This window comes from Hypanus sabinus, unplaced genomic scaffold (assembly GCF_030144855.1).
Source record: "Hypanus sabinus isolate sHypSab1 unplaced genomic scaffold, sHypSab1.hap1 scaffold_202, whole genome shotgun sequence".
Taxonomy (NCBI): Eukaryota; Metazoa; Chordata; class Chondrichthyes; order Myliobatiformes; family Dasyatidae; genus Hypanus; species Hypanus sabinus.
This window is the reverse complement of record NW_026780120.1, coordinates 681945-701740: the sequence shown is the minus strand read 5'-3', so window position 1 is coordinate 701740 and position 19796 is coordinate 681945. Positions and strand designations below refer to the sequence as shown.

The 19796-nt window shown below is 47.4% G+C and overlaps 1 non-coding gene across 1 annotated transcript; it reads left to right on the top strand.

The window, feature by feature from the left end:
- The first annotated feature begins 2723 nt into the window (after nt 1-2723).
- trnap-agg (transfer RNA proline (anticodon AGG)) lies at nt 2724-2811 on the top strand. The gene is given in 2 exon segments: nt 2724-2759; nt 2776-2811. It is a non-coding gene; the product is annotated as a tRNA-Pro (tRNA).
- Nucleotides 2812-19796: the final 16985 nt, after the last annotated feature.

Below are 19796 nucleotides of genomic sequence, written 5' to 3'. Positions count from 1 at the left end.
TGTCATCCGTAGATGTACTGATCTTGTGACGAGAGACCTTGACGAAGGATGGTTTGGACACAAATATTGGAGTATCCGACGCCAGGATTGAGACGTGGTCTGAAACTGGAACCTCGGGTCTCCAGTCCGAGAAAAACACATTCAATCTTCACCCTTTGTGTCCGAGCATCGAGCCAGTTATGCATCCACCAAGCCATCTCTCCCTGGATCCCATTCGATCCAACCTCCCAGACCAGCCTTGTATGTGGGATTTCCTCTGTCCTCATACCCTCTTGATCTAAAAAAAAGTTCCAATCGATTTTTTTCAGACATGCGCAGAACCATCTAAAAGAAATGCTGGTAGATTCTATCCCTCAGATACCCCATCCGGTACAACAAATACAATTAAACAGGTCGTTAACCAGGGCATTACAAGCTGAAGCAACAGTTTCCGCAAGGGTTCACTCGATTTCTTCCTTACTTTTCCACAGGGTCCGAAGGTAAGCTTGCCGTGGTCCCGGGGATATTATCCACTTCAGGCTAACCAATCCCTCTCACGTGGGAACCGGTGAAAATCACTGACGACCCTTGGTGTTGGCACGGTACATAGCAGTTAGTGTAACGTTTCACAACGCCAGCGACCCGGGTTCAGTTCCGCGGTCTGTAAGTTTGTACGTTCCCAACGTGGGTTTCCTCAAGGTGTCCCGGTTTCCTCCCACATCCCGGAGACGTGCGGGTCAGTAGGGTAACTGGTCACATGGGTGTAATTGGGCGGTGTGAGCTCATTGGCTGTTACCGTGCTGTATCTCTAAATAAATAAATCAGTCAATATAGACGGAAATGAAGCTGACATCAACACAAGTGGGAGATGCGGTGAAAGTGAGATTGTACATTTCTTGAAAGTTGAATGTTAAGTGCTGTCAGCATCTTACCCAGAACGTCAGCTTATGTCTTCAGGAGTCAATATTGCATTCAGGGCAAAGAAAAAATAGCTACATCTCAGTCTGAGTGTACAGAAGGACCAAATGCGTGGTTTATAGCATCAATACCTGGATATAACAACAAGCACCACAGCAGTGAGAATGCAGAACCGAGCTATATTTTTCACGTGTAATACCACACTCCGCCTCGGGGCGGCGCCGTTGCCCCGGCAGTGCCGATGGAAATGATCTCACGGAATTGTGGGAAGAGCCATATTTACTGACGAACTGGAGAGAAGGAAAAGTCCCCAAACGTCAGCGGTTTCCAGTGAGACCGCCATTAATTACAGTCACTGAACAAACACACTCATTTAACCGTTTCCAGCCAAGGACATCTCCCGCAATATCAGATGAAGCAAACGTGATCTTAAACACATACATTTCTCAAAGCTGCAGAATCATTTTACGTTATCACCGAGAGCTGGGACGTAGCTGTATTCGTGGCATATAATGGAGGGGTCAGACAGAGCATGGAGAAGGGAATAGAAGGATTGAAAATACGTGGCCGAACAGGAAAAAGTTATACATACAAGTGCGCGCGAGCATATACAGTACTGTGCAAATGTCTGAGACACAGACAGATATACAGCTCAAGAGCCTAAGAGTTCTGCCCAGTACTGTATTTGTCAACATGCAGTGTAGAACGAATTGGTAGATATGGCGGGAGCAAAGGGTCTTGGGAATGGTGAAGCTGGAGCGCCGCGGGAGGGAGTGTTGGACGGGTGGTAGAGAAGGAGCTCCGGGGTCAGGAAGTGACGTAGGTGCAGGCACTCAGCACCGAGGCAGCAGGCAAGGTCGTCTGATTCCAAGCAGTCGGTTTATTGATCATCACCGAATGTCTCACTGGTGCCTTCCGCTCTCTCCCATCTCCCTTCCCATTGTCCCAAACATGATTCCCCTCTCCCTGCCCCCTTCCCACTCTCAGTCCACAACAGAGACCCATATCAGAATCAGGTTTGTCATCACTCACATATCTCATGAAATTTGTTGTTTTTTCGGACGCAGCAGTAAAGTGCAATACATAAAATTACTGCAGTACTGTGCAAAAATCTTAGGCTTCAGAGTAATTTACATGTGCCCAAGACTCGTTCACATTACTCTATAAGGAATTCGCTGTGGTGTGCTCGTCAACACGAAAAACACGCGATAAAATAACCAAACATTCAGCAATGATGAAGAATAAAGAATTTAATAAAATGCAGTTAGTGGTTAAAGTACGGATATGGAATAAAATACATTTCTAATATAAAAAGCGGTTTAAAATGCTGACGGTGCAGTGACGGGGGCGAGGTAATAGATAGAGGAGGTGGGGGAGGTCTAACTAAAATAGTTGATCAGATTATCCCCGCGGAAATGGGAGAACGTACAAACTCATTGCAGATAGCGGCAAGCTGAGTGGAGGAGAGTTTAGAGAAGATGTCAGAGATGAGTTGTTTGTACAGAGTGTGGTGGGTTTTGGAACAGTGTGGTAGACGCGTGTGTAACTGCTAATTTTAAAAGACACCTACGTAGACAGGTGAGCGTTAAATTGTCGGATTATGGCCTGTGTAGGAGGGTAGAGTTATAGTTACGGGAAAGTAGGTTTACAGAGGTGGAGAAAACTTGGAGGTCTGAAGGGCCCCGAGTGTGCTGGACAAGGTCTTTGTTCTTTGTTCTACTTTGGTCCTGTCTTCCAAGGTCAGATATAAAACACCTCCCAGATGTGTTGAGGAAGGAGACTGAGAACGTGAAAGGTTTCAGTTTTATGTTCAGAAGCATTGAATGGGCTCGTTGGTCTAGTAGTATGATTCTCGCTTAGGGCCTGAGTTTGAGAGCATGTGAGAGGTCCCGGGTTCAAATCCCGGACGAGCCCCTCTGAATAATACGTTTTAGGACTTCATTAGTGAAGCGCAGGAGAATGAGGCGAGATGTTTAGTGGTAAACAAAATTATGAGGGATATAGATAACGTCAGCGTCAGCAGGGTTTCCCCTCAGATTGGCAACTCGAAGTCACAGGTTGAATATGAAAAGGATATTCAGAGGATATCGCGAGAGTGGAACGAGATGCAGGTTGAATTGTAACAATTAAGAGAAGTTTGAATGCGAGGGATTTGTAAGGCTATGTTCTTGGAGCGGGTGGATGGAACTAGTCAGACGGCTGGTATGGACTAGATGGTCCGATATACACTCTCACCTCTTTGTAACTTTGTTTATATCTGAAAGTAAAACACATTCGGTATCATCTTTGATATTAGCCGGCTGACCTTCATATTTTATCTTTTATCTCTTTAGCTGCTTTCTGTTGGTTTTTAACAGCTTCCCGATCCTCTATCTTCCCACTAATAGTTGCTCTATGATATGTGACAAATAACTCTAATCTTTATTTTTTATCTATAAAGGCAAATGCCTTGAAGAGTCAATAAGAGTCCATTTTGCGACCAGTGACCATAATTCCACCAGGCTGAAAATAGTTCCGCAAAACGTTAGGGCTTTTCCACAGTATCAGGTGTTAATTTCGTGCGGGGCCAATTTGAGAGCGGTTAGCCGGGGGTTTGCCGGGGTTTATGGTTGAGAACAGGCTGATTTTATTTTCTGGTAAACAGACATCTTGTTTCCAATCAGGAAAGGCAGAGGAGAATCCTCCGGGATTATATAAATATATTGTAAAAAGAGGGCCTGGCAACGATCTATCAGGAAAGGCAGAGGAAAATCCTCCGGAATTATATAAATATATTGGAAAAAGAGGACACGTCACCGATCTATCAGGAAAGGCAGAGGAAAATCCTCCGGAATTATATAAATATATTGGAAAAAGAGGGCACGGCACCGATCTATCAGGAAAGGCAGAGAGAATCATCCGGGATTATATAAATATATTGTAAAAAGAGGGCACGGCATCGATCTATCAGGAAAGGCAGAGGAGAATCCTCTGGGATTGTATAAACGTATTGCGGGAAATGGATGATCAAAGAGTGAGTGGATCTGTCCGGCCGTCTGTGTGGAGCCCGAGGGAATGGGCGAGGTTTCAGATGAATACATCCCAGCTGAATTTAGCGTGGAGGATATATGGAAGCAAGGAAATTCAGGGAAGAAGATGGTGCTGCCTTGAACCATACGCCCGTTGCAAAAGATGAGGTGCTAGCCGCCTTACACTGCAGAGTAAATGCATACTGTATATCTCGACCCCCCTCCCCCCAACGCTGACCATTCTCCAGTAACCATTCTCTTCTCTCCAGTTCCCCAGCTGTTTGTTTTTTCCGTTTGCTCTAAAGGAACTGTGCACTCTTCTAAACACTCGCTGGATAGAGAAAAAGGGAAGAATTAACCGTTGATTCTCACCAGTAACTGGGAGAACTATAATTGACACCCAAACAGCACTAGACCCATGTTAGACATTCGGAGCAGGTTGAGAGGATGGTTCTGAAGTCACGTGGTGCGCTAACCTTCATTGGTCAGAGATTGAGGTCAAGTACCGCGAGGTAACGTAACTCTGTCAGACTCCAGTTGGAACGCACTTGAGTACTGTGTTCAGTTCAGCTCGTCCCGCTATGGGAAACATCAGCGATCAGCGATCAGTGGTTTCCCCGATACATTTACGTGTTTTCGTAAGCTGACGTGGTGTGTTGGGATGGCATGCAACAAAAACAACATTTACCGGTGGTAAAGCGTAAACAATTATATAAATAACTTTCGTGATTACAGTACGGATTTAGAACAGAATGCGCATAAATAACAAAGACACCAGCGTGTATTTACAATGTAAACAACTTCATAGAAATGTGGTTTACGGTATTTACATTGTGGTGCAGTGACTGGGGTGATAGATAGAGGGCGCTTCGGGGAGCGGTGGTGGTTCTACATAGAATGGTTGAGCGGAATAACTGTCTGGGGGAAGGTGTGGGGAAAAACGTTTAGAAATACTTCAAGAAGGTGCAGAGGCCGTTTTGCGGGATGTTCCCTGGATTAGAGCACGTGTTGTGAGGGAAGGCTGAACGAGCTGGAGCATTTCTCTTCAAAGCTGCAGAGCGTGATGCCGGTGTATGAGATTACAGGAGACACAGGGTGGTCAACAACACCTTTTTCATCAGGGTGGCAGCGGCCAATATGAAAGGACACTCGTGTCCTTTGTGTGGATGTGCGGAGGAAAGTTTAGGTGAGAGGCAAGTTGTTTTTATTTTGAACGATGTCGTGAGTTCTGGGAACACACTGCCGGGATGCTGGTGGCTGACACAATAGGGATATTAAAAGATACTTGGATAGACAGGTGGATGTAGTGAAAATAGCAGATTGTGGGCTGTGTAGGAGGGAATTGTCATATTGATGGCAGAGTAGGTTTATATAGGTGGGCACAGCATCGTGGGCCGAAGGGCCTGTAGTGTGCTGTACTGGTCTTTGCTCTTTGAACTAATTTGGTGGTAAAATTACCACTAGATGCGTTGAGGAAGGAGATTGAGTAAGTGAAAGGCATCAGTTTTATGTCATAAATACAGAACGGGCTCGTTGGAGGTATGATTCTCGCTTTGGGTCTGAATTTACAAGCATGCGAGAGGTCCTGGGCTCAAATCCCGGACGAGCCCCCAGAATGAGACATTTTAGAACGTCTGTCAGTGGAGCGTAGGAGAATGAGAGGAGATATTTAGATGAATAGAAAATTATGAGGGCTGCAGGCAAGGCGAATTCCTGCAGGCTTTTCCCCTCAGGTTGGGCGAGACGACAACTCGAGATCAAAGCTTTAGAGTGGACGGTGAAATATCCAAGTTTAACTTCTTCATCCAGAGGTTGTGGCGAGCTTGGAATCACATGCAGGTAGAGTTATAACAATTAAGAGAATTTTGGATAGGTATGTGGATGGGAGAGGTGTGGAAGGCTATGTTCCCAGTGCGGGTGGGTAGAACTAGACAGAAGGGCGGCATGGACTAGATGAGCCGAAGGGTCTGTTTCCGTTCTCTAGTGCAATGTCACTCTATAACTCTATGAGGGATTTGGACTGGCGTAGAATTGGAATGGATGGGAATCGATGTGAAGCTGTGTGGCCAATTCCTGCTCCTGCGTTCTTGTATCCGTGTGATACTCTCTACATTGAAGCGAGATACAGAACGTGAACATGGGAAATAGTGTTTGAGAGGATGACTATCTTCCAACTTTCTCTGACCTCCGGAGACGTTCCTGCCGAGCAGAGTGTGGGAAATGTAACCTCGTAGTTTCACAAAGGAACCGAGAAACCCGGGGAATTGGAGCAACCCAGGTGTACAGAATTATAAGGCGTATAGACAGGGTTAGTGGAAGCAGGTCTTTTCCACTGAGGTTGGAGCCAGAGGTCATGGGTTAAGGGTGAAATGTGAAATTTGGACTTTCAAAAGAATTTTGTTAAGTCTCCCTAAAGGAGTCTGGCATGGATTGTGACATTGAATACGGACCCACACGGGGCATTGTCAGGTGACAGGGCCGAAGCAGGGAAGAGGGAGATGCGGGCCTTTTGCTGGATGGAAGGAAGTGACAAGTTGGAATTCGCGGGGTTCGGTCCCAGTCCAGTTTTTCGCAGAGTACGGCGATAACTTTGAAGCTTCAGTAAAGTGTTTAAAGATTAGATTTATTTGTCACGTGTACATCTAAACTTCGGGTGCAATTCATCATCGGTGTCAAATTGAATCACTGAATATTGTGCTGGGGGCAGCCCACAAGTGTCCAGCACCAACATAGCGTGCCAGCAACTCATCAACCCGAACCAGTACGTCATTGCAACGTGGGAGGAAACCGGATTACCCGGAGGAATCCCAGGCGGTCGGGGATAGAACGTACAAACTCCTTTCACTGAGCAGTGGAAATTGAGTCCCGATCTTACAGCGGCCACTCGAATAGCCTGACGCAAACCGCTCCACTAACGGGTCATGTTGTGGACACTTTGCCTGTCTGCGGACGGCATGAAACTACATTGTTGCTGGTGCGATGGGGAGCAGTGAGCAGGACGCAAACCGCTCCACTACCGGGTCATGTTGTGGACACTTTGCCTGTCTGTGGACGGCATTAAACTACACTGTTGCTGGTGCGATGGGGAGCAGTGAGCAGGACGCAAACCGTCTCCGATACGGTCCATTCAGGATTGGTGAACGGGCAGATGTGTACCAGATGTGGACGGTGATAACTGAGAGGTTAGTCTTCATTCTTATCAACAAGAAACCAGATTATTAATGACGTAAGGGAAATGGGTCACGAAAAGGAAATGGGACCGGAGTGTCCGTGTACACGAGGCAGGGATTCAGGTGACACAAGAGATTCTGCAGACACCGGAAACCCAGAGTAACACGCACTAAATGCTGGCGGATCTCAGCAGGTCGGGCAGCAGCATCTATGGAGAGGAATGAATAGTCATCCCTTCCTAACCAGTCCCTTAATCCGGGCTGATAAGGATTCAGAAGCAGCGAGCACTTGGGGAGACATGTGGGAGGCCATGCTTTATTGCAAGAGGGAATGCGTACAGGAAAGTCCCAGCGCAGCCCCACAGGGCCTTTGTGAGACCCCACGGTGCGCAGTCTGACCGTTTTATCTGTGGAGAGGAGTTCGTTTCATGGCGAGGATGCGAGCCGGTCTGTTCGCCAGTTGTCTGTCCGAACGGAGGATGAGAGACCGGGCCGATCATTCTGTGCTGTACCCACCGTGAGGCGGGATGTCAATGACACCCTTCAAAGTCCAACATGTCCCGATACGATGGAAAGTGGTCCCGACTTTCACCGGGGGTTGACAGGTTCCTGATGAGAAGCGGCGTGAACGGAATGAGGAGAATGGGATCGGGATGAATAGCCACGATAGAATGGCGGTGATGGGCGGAATGGCCTCATTCTGCTCCGTTGTCTTATGGTCTCGGTGTGGACTGCAAACCTGGGGGTCACATCGTCAAGTTATTTACAAACGTCACATATATGACCATGGGAGCAGAGGACCATAAGGCATAGGAGCAGAATTAGGCCATTTGGCCCATCGAGTCTGTTCCACCATTCAATCGTGGTTGATCCGTTTCCCCCACCTCAGCCCCACTCCCCGGCCTTCTCTGCCAGACCATAAAATGGAGATCGGGACTCAACTCGTCACCGAGGCAGATATTTTAGAGGAATTTATGAAACTCACAGTTACATACAGAAATGACAAGCAGATACATGTCCAGACCTGCCGAAGTGTTTCGGCCCGAAGCGTGGGCTGTACTCTTTTCATGGATGGTGCCTGGCCTGCTGAGTTCCTCCAGCATTTTGTGCGTGTTGCTCGGATTTCCAGCGTCTGCAGATTTTCTCTTGCTTGTAGCGAGGGCGGGTTAGGCTGGTCATGGCGTACGTTTAAAGGTCGGCACGACATCGTGTGCCGAGGGGTCTGTGCTGTGCTGTGTTCTCCAGGTTATGCCAAGGGCAGACTGGCCTCCCCGCACTTTGCCGCGGTTGTTCGGTGCGTGGGCCTTCAGAAGCCCGGGGGCCGGACAGGTGATCCCGGGGTCGCTCAGGTGGCCGAGGCGCCGATGACCCGCAGCAGCGAGGTGACCGGATACACCGCCGCGCTCTTCAGCTGCTCCCGGAACCTGGACTGCGTCGCCGCGTAAATGAACGTGTTGGTGCAGCAGCTGACGGTCCGCAGCATAAACCCGAGCAGCGGAAAGATGAACTGCGAGTCGTTCCTCCCGGCCCCCCGCCGTCCCCGTGATCTGATAGGAGACGAATTCCACGACGGGCGGCAGCCACAGGAGGATGAAGCTGCCGGAGAGGGTGAAGAGTAAAACTATAGACCTCCTCCTGCTCTCCATCTCCGGGTCGCTGCGGGTCTCCCCACTGCTCTGACCCCGCAGCCCCTTCCGGACCCGGCTGGCCACCAAAATGTGCCTGACTGTCAGAGCGTTGAGCAGCAGAATGACAGCGAAAGGGAGGAGCGGGGTTAAAACCGTGTTGAACCAGTCATACCCCATCCAGCCTGGTTCGGTAAAGAAAGCGATCATTGGATAGCAGCCCCGCGGCACATTGTCGATGATCACTCTGGGTACATACGTGAAGTAGTAGGGGACATTTTTCAGACACAGCAGGACGCCGGTTGTCCCCAGGACCACCGCCGCAGTCTCCCCGGTGCAATATTTTGTTTTCAGCCGCTGGCAACAGATGGCAACAGACCGATCGAGTGTGAAAGTGACGGTGAACCAGACGGAGCAGTCGGCGGCGGAGCGACGCAGCACGGTGATGACACTGCACACCGGGGTTATGTTGAGGAAGCACTCCGGGAAATAATGGAAGTTGATCCGGTACAGAATAACCTCGGTGAGGATCAGCATCAAGTCCGCTGCCGCCATGGCGACCAGGTAGCGAGTGTTGCAGGTGGAGAGACCGCACTTTCCCCGGGACAGGATGGCAATCGCCACTAAATTCACTGGAGGGAGAGAGCCGGGATCAGAACGGGGGAAGTAATGAAATCGTGTTAGAGCACACAACATACACTTGGTGTCCACTCTATGAGGGACACCGGTACACCTGACTGTTAACACAAATATCTCACCAACCAATGACGGAGGAGCCGCTCATTTTTTAGAAACACGCAGACCGCTATGATGATAGAAATGAGAACCGGACACATCCTGGATGTGGGTGGGGGTTGGACCTTTAATGATGAATGACACTGCAGGTAACCCTTTCCGAATGAAACTTCGAGGCTCCACAATCTCAAAGTTTTTATAGCCACTGAGATCTCCAAGGGGACATGGAGGCTTCAACAGTTAAGACCAGTCATTTTAGAATTGTGTGTTTTGAAAAAAGCATCAGCCGAGCCAATTCCCTGTTGGGATTTTCATTTGTTTGCATTAATTGCGAAACTCCAAAGAATGGAAAATGTGACACGTTAATGAGTGAAAATGTCGAGCGGCGTTCTTCCAGCAATGAGAATATTAGACCATAAGACCAAACGATATAGGAGCAGAATTAGGCTATTTGACCATCGAGTCCACACCGCCATTTCATCGTGGCTGATCCAATTTTCTTCTCAGCCCCAAAATGGTCTTAGACTCTCTCACCACAGGAAACAGCCTCACCACATCCACTCCAGCAAAGCCTTTCAGCATTGGATAGGTTTCAGAGAGGTCACCATTTGTTCTTTTGAATTCCATCGAGAACAGTCCCAGAGCCATTAAACGCTTTTCATATGACAAGCCATTCAATCCCGGATTCACTTTTGTGAACCTTCGTTGAACCCTCTGCAGTTTCAGATCTAAGGGAAGGTAAGGGACCGAGAACTGTTCACAATACTCCCAGTGAGGCTTCACCAGTGCTTTGTAAAGTCTCAGCATTACATCCTGACTTTATTATTCCAGTTCTCTTGTAATGAGTGCGACATTGCATTTGCCTTCCACACCACAGACTCGACCTGCAAATTCAACTTTAGCGGACCTGCACAAGGACTCCCAAGTCCTGTCGTACATCAGATTTAACTTGAATTTTCTCTCCATTTAGAAAATAGTCACTTTTTTCATTTCTTCTGCCAAAGGTAATGACCATTCATTTCCCGACACCGTATCCCAGCTGCCATTTCTTTACCCATTCTCCAAATCTGTCTTTCTGTAGAAACGTAGAAACCCTAGAGCATTGTGGGCTCTTCAGCCTGCAAAGCTGTGCCGAACATGCCCCACCTTAGAATTTACTGGGATTACCCATAGCCCTCTGTTTCTCTAAGCTCCATGCAACTATCCGTCTTCACCACCGTCGCTGGCAGCCCACTCCACGCACCGTCTACTTTCTGCTTAAAAAACCTGCCCCTGACATCTCCTCTGTGTCTACCTCCAAGCATTTTAAAACTGCGCCCCTCGTGTTAGCCACTCCAGTCCTGGGGAAAAAAAAAACTTTTGACTATTCACAAGATCAATGCCTCTGATCATTTTATACACCTTTATCAGGTCACCTCTCATCCTCCGTCGCTCCAAAGAGAAAAGGCCGAGTTCATTCAACCTATTCTCATAAGACATAACCCCCAATCCAGCCCAGTTTTGCATCCTATCAATGTCCCACTGTAACCTCTGACAACCCTCCACACTATCCACAGCATCTCCACCATTTGTGTCATCAGCAAATTTACCAACCCATCCCCCCAGTTCCTCATCCAGGTCATTTATAAAAATCACGAAGAGTAAAGGTCCCAGAACAGATCCCTGAGGCACACCACTGGTCACCGACCTCCATGCAGAATATGACCCGTCTACAACCACACTTCGCCTTCTGTGGGGAAGCCAGTTCTGGATCCACAAAGCAAGGTCCCCTTGGATCCCATGTCTCCTTATTTTCTCAATAAGCCTTGTATGGGGTATCTTATCAAATGCCTTGCTGAAATCCATATGCACTACATCTACTGCTCTACGTTCATCAATGTGTTTAGTTGCTTCCTCACAAAATCAATCAGGCTGGTAAGTCACGACCTGCCATTTGCAAATCCATGCTGACTACCCCTAATCATATTACGCCCATCCAAATGTTCAAAAATTCTGCTTCTCAGGTTCTTCTCCATCAACTTGCCAGCCGCCGAAGTAAGACTCACTGGTCTATAACTTGCTGGGCTATTTCTATTCCCATTCTTGAATAATGAAACAACATACTCAACCCTCCAATCCTCCGGAACCTCTCCCGCCCCCATTGGTGATTCAGAGATCATCGACAGAGGCTCAGCAACCTTCATCCTCGCCTCCCACAGTAGCTTGTGGGACATCTCGTCCGGTCCCGGTGACTTATCCAATTCGATGCTTTGCAAAAGCTCCACTACATCCGATCTCTTAATATCTACCTTCTCAAGCTTTTCAGTCCGCTGTAAGTCTTTCCTACAAGCGCCAAGATTCTTTTCCGCAGTGAATACTGAAGCAAAGTATTCATTAAGTACCTCTGCCATCTCCTTCGGTTCCATACACACGTTTCCACTGTCACACTTGATTGGTCCTATTCTCCCACTTCCTATCCTCTTGCTCTTCACGTACTTGTAGAATGCCTTGTGGTTTCTTTAATCCTGACCGCAAAGGCCTTCTCTTGTTCCATTCTGGCTCTCCTAATTTCTCTCTTAAGCCTTATAAGCCTTATAATCTTCTAGATCTCTATCATTCCCTAGCTTTTTGAACCTTTTGTAAGTTCTTCGTCTCTTGACTAGATTTACAACAGCCTTAGTTATCCACGTTTCCTGTAGCCTACCATCCTTTCCCTGTGCCACAATTCTTCCGTACGTTTCCCTGAGAATATCTGCTCCCAATTTATGCTTCCAAGGTCCTGCCTGATAGACCCAAATTTCCACTTACTCCATTTATACTCCTTCCTAATTTGTCTGTTCCTATCCCTCTCCAATAGAAGGGAATTTTTATCATTATCTCCAAAATGCTCTCCCACTGAGAGATCTGACGCCTGACCTGGTTCATTTCCCAATACCAGATCAAGTCCAGCTTCTCCCCTTGTAGGTTTATCTACATACTATCAAACGCCACCCCATTTAAACCCCTCGCTCTATTGACCTGCTCCCTACTTCCTCAAATCTACCTGCCCCTCCATCTATTTTCATATAGTCTGTAAACCTCCGCAAGAAAGCCATCAATTTATCATCCAAACAACTGAAATAACGTGAAAAGAATCAGTCCCGACGTAGACCCCTGTGGATCACCAATAATCACCAGCAGGCAGCCACTTAAGGCTGCCTTTATTCCCACACTTTGTCTCCAGATAATCAGCTTGGCTTTATCCATGATAGACTCTTCCCTGTACTACCATGGGCTCGTAACTTTTCAAGGAGCCAAACGGCGGTTCAGCACAGAATGAGTGGCCGCTCAACACATTTCGTCCAAGGGGCCTCTGGAGCCGTTTCCAGCCGCCTGAGTTTGGTCAACCTTTCCGAAACAGGTATCTGTCCACGTGACCTCTAATGTTTGTCGGTTTGAAATGGATGGCGAGGAGTTGTCCCTTTGACCGGAGAACTAATTTATTGAATCAGGGCCATTCAGCGCAGATTAATACACTGAATAACTATGTCGGCGAACGCAGCGTCCATATATTGCAGTCGGTACTGATCTTCATCGCAGATCAACAGTTCAACCGAATGAGGTTCATGCGATATATTGAACGGAATGAACTGTTGTAAACGTCACTCTCAGAGGTCCCATCAGCACCCCTGAATCGCGTTATCCTCCCACCTGTCTGTTCCGGTACCTGTGATACGGTCATGACTTGGAGTGAAATGTACACGGGTTGATCAATAAGCTGACAGGTGACGGAATAAAAACACTGGAGTCGTGTGTAGAGAAGGAAGCTGTCAAAAGCCGCAGCAGACGGAGGCAGAGGGATGTCAGATGATGTTTAACCGGACAAGTGTGAGGCTTTGCACTCTGTGTAGTCGGATGCCAGCGGGTAGAACTCAGTAAGTGACAGAGGCACCATGTCGTCCTAATCTACAGCACATCACTCTGAGAGGGGCAACGCAATAGACAGGGTGGTGAATACAGTGACCGGTTGTCTTCAGTGCTGAGGGACTGAGTAGAATAGTCAAAAATCATAAACTTCAGTCAGGCTGCATATGATGTAATGAGATAATTTATCGTTACCCGGATACAGTAAAACCGGTATGGAGAGGCTGGAGAGGGGATTCACCGGGTTATGACCTGTATCAGAGGTTATTAGTTATAAGGAGAGTTGGAGTTAGAATTAGCTTTTCATTGTCTCTCGCAGAAATACAATCAAAACGTGTTCTGCATTCTCAACACAAAGATCAGATCACTGAACAGGGCGTTGAGCTGGAACAGAGTAAAACAATAAAAGGATGCAGAATAAGGTGTAACAGTGACAGAGAGCGCAGAACAGATAAACGATAAAGTGTGTGATCATAATGAGGTAGACTGTGAGGTCAAGAGTCCGTCTTCTCGTCCCAGTGAACCATTCAATAGTCTTACCCGGTCCCGAGATCCCGAATCCATCTGCCCTGTCCGTCACTCATTGCATTAAAGTAAATGCAGCTTCTCCCATCAGACCTTCTCTCTCCCTGTTCCGCCCCTGCCTGCCGCATCTCCCGAACTCACTCCCTTTGACTTATTCACTTTGCCGCAAACATCTCTTCCTCCTGCACGACGGGCCTGGATCCCATACCCTGACAGAACAGTTCGATGCTTGGGATGTTTCAGTGAAGGATAATTCTCTTGATCTTTGCGATGAAACTCATGGAGTTTAAAAACTTTGGAAATGGAGGGGAGAAGGAATACTGGAATGGAGAAATCTTGGAGACCAATGTGTGTGTGTGTGTGTGTGTGTGTGTGTGTGTGTGCTTACAATGTAATTGATTCCAGGATAACAGACCTTTGACACACCATGTCAGCACACAACACTCCATATCGGGCCTTTACCAGCGTCTTATACAATTTCACCCAAACATCCGAACTCCCGCGCTCTCCACTCTGATTTGTGAAAGCCAATGTGCATATTTCCACTGTGAGAGTCACTGGGATCTGCAGTGAGCCGACAGCCCGCGTCTTCCCGAACTCCACTCTAAAGAGCATCCCAGATTATTGATTATACATTACTGAAATAGAACTGAATCTGACACAAGACACACGGCCCTTCGCGATCAAGCCGACTTCCAACACAACATATTGTGGGTCAGTGGGCCCCAGCTCAGCAGTAGGAGAGCTGCTGGAAGTGATTATTGTGTCTGGGGATTTCTGTGCATTTGGAATGCATACGGTCAGATGTCGAACAGTCATTGTTGTTTTGTGCCCTGCAGGGCTTATTTTGCTAGGCTGACGGCGTGTGCTGAGGAATTTAAAAAACACATCAAAGGTGATTGATGGCATAAGGATAGTAGATTTTTGTTAGGGATTTCAAACCATAAAACACAGAAGCTGAATTGTTCCATTCGGCCCATTGAATCCGCTCCGCAATTTCATGCTGGATGTTTTATTTTTCCTTCTGAATCCCATTATCCCTCCCACTGCCCTTAACCTTTGACGCCTTCACTAATCAGGAGCCGATCAACCTCTGCTTTAAACATAACGTGTAACTTCGCTTCCGTAGCCGACTGAGGCAACAGTTCTACCGATTCGACACTCTCTGGTTTTCTGTCTCGCCACATCCATCTGCCCTCGAACCTTTGTTCCCCAAACCGCTTTCACCCATGTGCCTACACAAAAGTCCCTTCAATGTGACAACTGGATCAACACTCGCACCACACCCTGAATGACGAATTTAGGCTCGTGTTTCTATCAAACATTTCACCGTTCAGCCACAAACCGTGATACCTAGATCCAGTCTAAGCCAGCAAGGGGAGAAGTGGGAGAGCCTGCATGGACCCACCTTATCCCAACCTCCAAATATCTAATGTAGCTGCAACATCACTTCCCAAATCCACACTCTGTGCGTTGATGGATTAAGGTCAGTGTCCCAAATGCTTGTAAAGTCTTGGTAGGATACTTTTCTGGCTGGATGTCCGTGACCAATAATACTTGGCAGGTATCAGAGACAGAGCCCCTGTTAAAACTGATATGTTATAACTGACTTGGATGAAAATGGAGATGGATAGGGACATTCAATGTAAGAATCGAGAAGTAATGTTGCAGCTCTCTGAAATTTTGTCCGGGCCGCACTTGGAGTATTGTGTACAGCTCCGAGCGCTCCATTACAGGGAGAGCGTGGTGCCGTTGGTGAGGTTTCAGAAGTGCCTTACCCGGCTGACCCATGGCTGAGACGGTGTTCTCTGCAAGGACAGTTTGACAGACACATTTAGGACAGCCAGTCGGAATATTTCCCCCAGGGTACACATGTCAAGTGCTGGAGCGGATGCATTCAGGGTGAGAAGGGGAAAGTCTAAAGGGGACCACGGGATAAGAATCGGAGCTGTTTTTCATGATTGATGTATAGTTAAAAACTCACCAGAAATATCTGCTGCCGGAGAAACGCAGAGGAGCATCTGATCAGAGGTCGGGCCGTAGAACAACTAACCGCTCGATCCTACCTGACTGATAGAGATTGAGGCTGGCTTTGGACCATTTACCTGCATCGTCCCTCGCTCTCACACAAACAATAAAGCAAAGGGATTGCGAATGTAAGATGCTGGGGAAACTCAGGTCAGGCAGCATCTGTGGAAAGAGTTGACCTTTCAGTCCGAGGCCCTTCATCAGCCCTGGTGAAAAGTCTCGGCCCGAAACGGTGACTCGTTATTCCTCTCCATAGAAGCTTCCCGGCCTGCTGAGTCCCCTAGCATTTTGTGTGTGTTTCTCCGGATATGCAGCATCTGCAGACTATCTTATTTTTAGCAAAGGGGAACTCGGCTCGGACAACTAATCTGGCATTAACCGGCATTGATGTTACATTAATAGTGATGATGCAATATTCTACAATAAATTGTGGGTAACAGTTTGTACCAAGCGTCTGAATGAAGTCTACTCTTCGTCACTCCATCCTTTCATAAAAGGTGATAATATGCGGACGACATGAGGAGGGACTGGATGATTTATTCTGGAGGGATTCGTCTACAGGCGAAATGTATAAACTCTGTAACATTATCTGGAGACTTATGAGGTTTCTTTGGCTTTAGGAAACATGTGTTGAGGAAAGTTTCATCAGCTTGTAGAGTTTGAAGTACAAGATAATGATAGTGAAATTAGAAACGGGAAATGGAGTGTCAACGTCAAAAGCAACAAAATAAGTCTACACATTTCCCAAAGACAAAATTCAGAACCCGTAGAGTCTTTGATAAGTTTAACCCAAATCATTGTGCCCAGCTTCTGAATCTCGCAATAGAGATCACGAGAATAAAATTGGATAGGAATCCATTATGTGGGCCAAGCCAATGCCTACAACTTTACTCGAGGGCCGCTTGCAATTCCCTTTCCTCATATCCCTACGCTTGCCTCAGTGTGCAATCTCCGCCGCTCTTGTTCTTCAACATGCTCAGTCACTGAGCCTCCACAGAGGCCTTGTGTCGTGGATTCCAAACATTCACCACTCCCAGTGAAAGCAAGTATCTTCTCTATTCATAGCGAATCATCATTGATTCTGTACGCCTCACGCAGGTGCAACACCCATCTTACTGCTGGCATAAGAAGACTGGTCGAAATGTTTAGAGTTTTAAGGATAATACAGGGAAGTGCAGAAACTGTAATTGGCCATTTGAGTAACTGTACCTCAAAAGCTGCTTCGCGTCTGGCGGATGATTGGCTCATCGGAAGAACACAGGAATCTGTTGAACAGCATTACATTAAAAGTCAGCATTAGGGGTGTTTTTCACTTTATTCCTTCATTCTCCATTCCTCAAAGTTTCCACCAATCAGAGGACTAGCCTTGGGCACTCGCATGGAGCTTACCTCCGCCTGTTTATTCGTTGACAGCGTGAGGGTTTCTTGGAACCACAGCTTCTATAGTCCAAACTCTTCTTTCACTACCTCAAGGAACCAGTGATGATTTCCACTGCCCCGGCAGAACTCATACTATAGCCCAAACTCTTCCCTCACTACATCAGGGAACACAGTTTTAGATTTCCATTACCCCGGCAGAACTGAGACTACAGCCCAAACTCTTCCCTCACTACATCAGAGAACACAGTTTTAGATTTCCATTACCCCGGCAGAACTGAGACTACAGCCCAAACTCTTCCCTCACTACATCAAGGAAACAGTGATGTTTTACACAACCCCCAGCAGAACTCATACTATAGCCCAAACTCTTCCCTCACTACATCAAGGAACAAAGTGATGATTTCCACTACCCCGGGTCTATGGTAGAGCTCTCTACTTTCACTGAGGTTTACTGGCCAGGTTTGTTCCGAGTCAATGGTACAGTGCTGAGGTTTACTGGCCAGGTTAGATCCAGGTCAATGACACAGCTCTGAGTGTTACTTGCTAGGTTAGATTCGGATTGATGTTTATAACTTCAAAGTGAAAGGCCCAATGTAGCAAATCTGTGCTGTGCCGGAATGTACAGTTATCCCGTTGTATCTCAATATAAATCAGATAAACAAACACAACATGTCCCGAATAAAATACAATGGAATGTACAGTTATCCCGTTGTATCTCAATATAAATCAGATAAACAAACACAACATGTCCCGAATAAAATACAATGGAATGTACAGTTATCCCGTTGTATCTCAATATAAATCAGATAAACAAACACAACATGTCCCGAATAAAATACAATGGAATGTACAGTTATCCCGTTGTATCTCAATATAACTCAGTTAAACAAACACAACATGTCCCGAATAAAATACAATGGAATGTGCTGGTACGAAAGCCAATGTGAATGAATGATGTTGAGGGAGATATGGACGATAGTATCACGGAAGCCGCCATTTTCCTAATGTTGACGTCAGGCGGGCAGAGCGTGTTCTGAGAGTCAACCAGTCACTAATGGCCGAGATACCGCGTGTTTGGCCACGTTCTCAAGTCCTGGAAAAAGCTGAGCAAAGTATGGTGATACATCGACTCCCTCCCCCACCCCACCCCGGTTCCACTGACCTACATCCGCTTTCTTATTGCGCTCAGTGCTCTAACTTAGGAATGAGTCGAAGGAGGCGAGTAACCGGATATTTCACCACGTTCACAAACTCCTCTCTGAATTTCGACTGCGTCACCCCATAAATAAACGTGTTTGTGCACAAACTTAAGTTCTGTAGCATGTATCCGAGTTGTCCAAAGATATATTCGGAATGGTTGTACTCGCTGGGATTTGTTCCTGCAATGTTATAATATAAATAATCGAGAACAGTTGTTAACCAGAGGAGGATGAAGCTGCCGGATATGGCGAAGAGTAAAATCACAGACCTCCTTCGGCTCTCCATCTCCGGGTCACCCCGACTGCCTTCCATTCCCCGACCCCTCAGCGCCTTCCGCACACGACTGGCCAGTAAAATATGCCTGACGGTCAGGATGTTGAACAGTAAAATGAAAGCGAACGGGAGCAACGGAGTGACGATTTTATCCAGCCTACTGAAGACCACCCAGCCTGGCTCCGCGTAATAGCTCGGCTTTCGGTCACAGTACCAAGGCACTTGGTTAATGCTGATTCTGGGTTCCGATATAAAACCGAAGGGGACGTTTTTCAAATAGAGCAGAACCCCCGTTGCCGCCAGAACCACAGCGGAGGTTTTGCCGGTGCAATATTTCGCTTTCAACTTCCGGAAGCAAATGGCGACAAAGCGGTCAAAGGTGAAGGCGACGGTGAACCAGACGGAGCAGTCCCTGGCCGCGCACATGAAGAAAAAGATCACGCTGCAGATGGGATAGATGTCCAGGAAGGACCCGGGGAAGTAAAAGCTGACGCGCCTCAGTACCACGGCGGTGACGACAGCCAGTAGATCCGCCGTTGCCATGGCCACCACGTAGCGCGTGGTGCAGGTGGAGAGGCCGCACTTTCCCCGGGACAGGATTGTAATCGCCATTAAATTCACTGCAACGAATCAGACAAAATTAAGATGACTAACGGGAAGGTCTCCGTTTCTTATCTCAGAAAAGGAACGCCATATTTTATCAACAAAAACGTGTCTGGCCGCAGGGTAGCGTAGCACGATTACAGTGACATCGACCCAGGTTCAATTCCAGCGCTGTCTGTAGGTAGACTGAATGCACTCATCCCAACCCCGCACTCCGTAAATGCAGGGGGAGGAAACCCGCTTGTCTGTTTGTGCACACTCCCCCCACCCCCTCACCCCACAAATGCTTGACCTCTGGTGTTCGCATGTGTAACAATTGAACGGCTGCAGTCACTCACCAGGAACCCCGGTGATGGCGATGGCGATGTAGAAGACTTTCCGGACGCTGAAAAAGATCTCCAGCATTTTCTCTTGCACTGAATTCTCCCTTCGCGCTGCAGAGAAAGCCGTTCAATAAATCCCATCGTAGA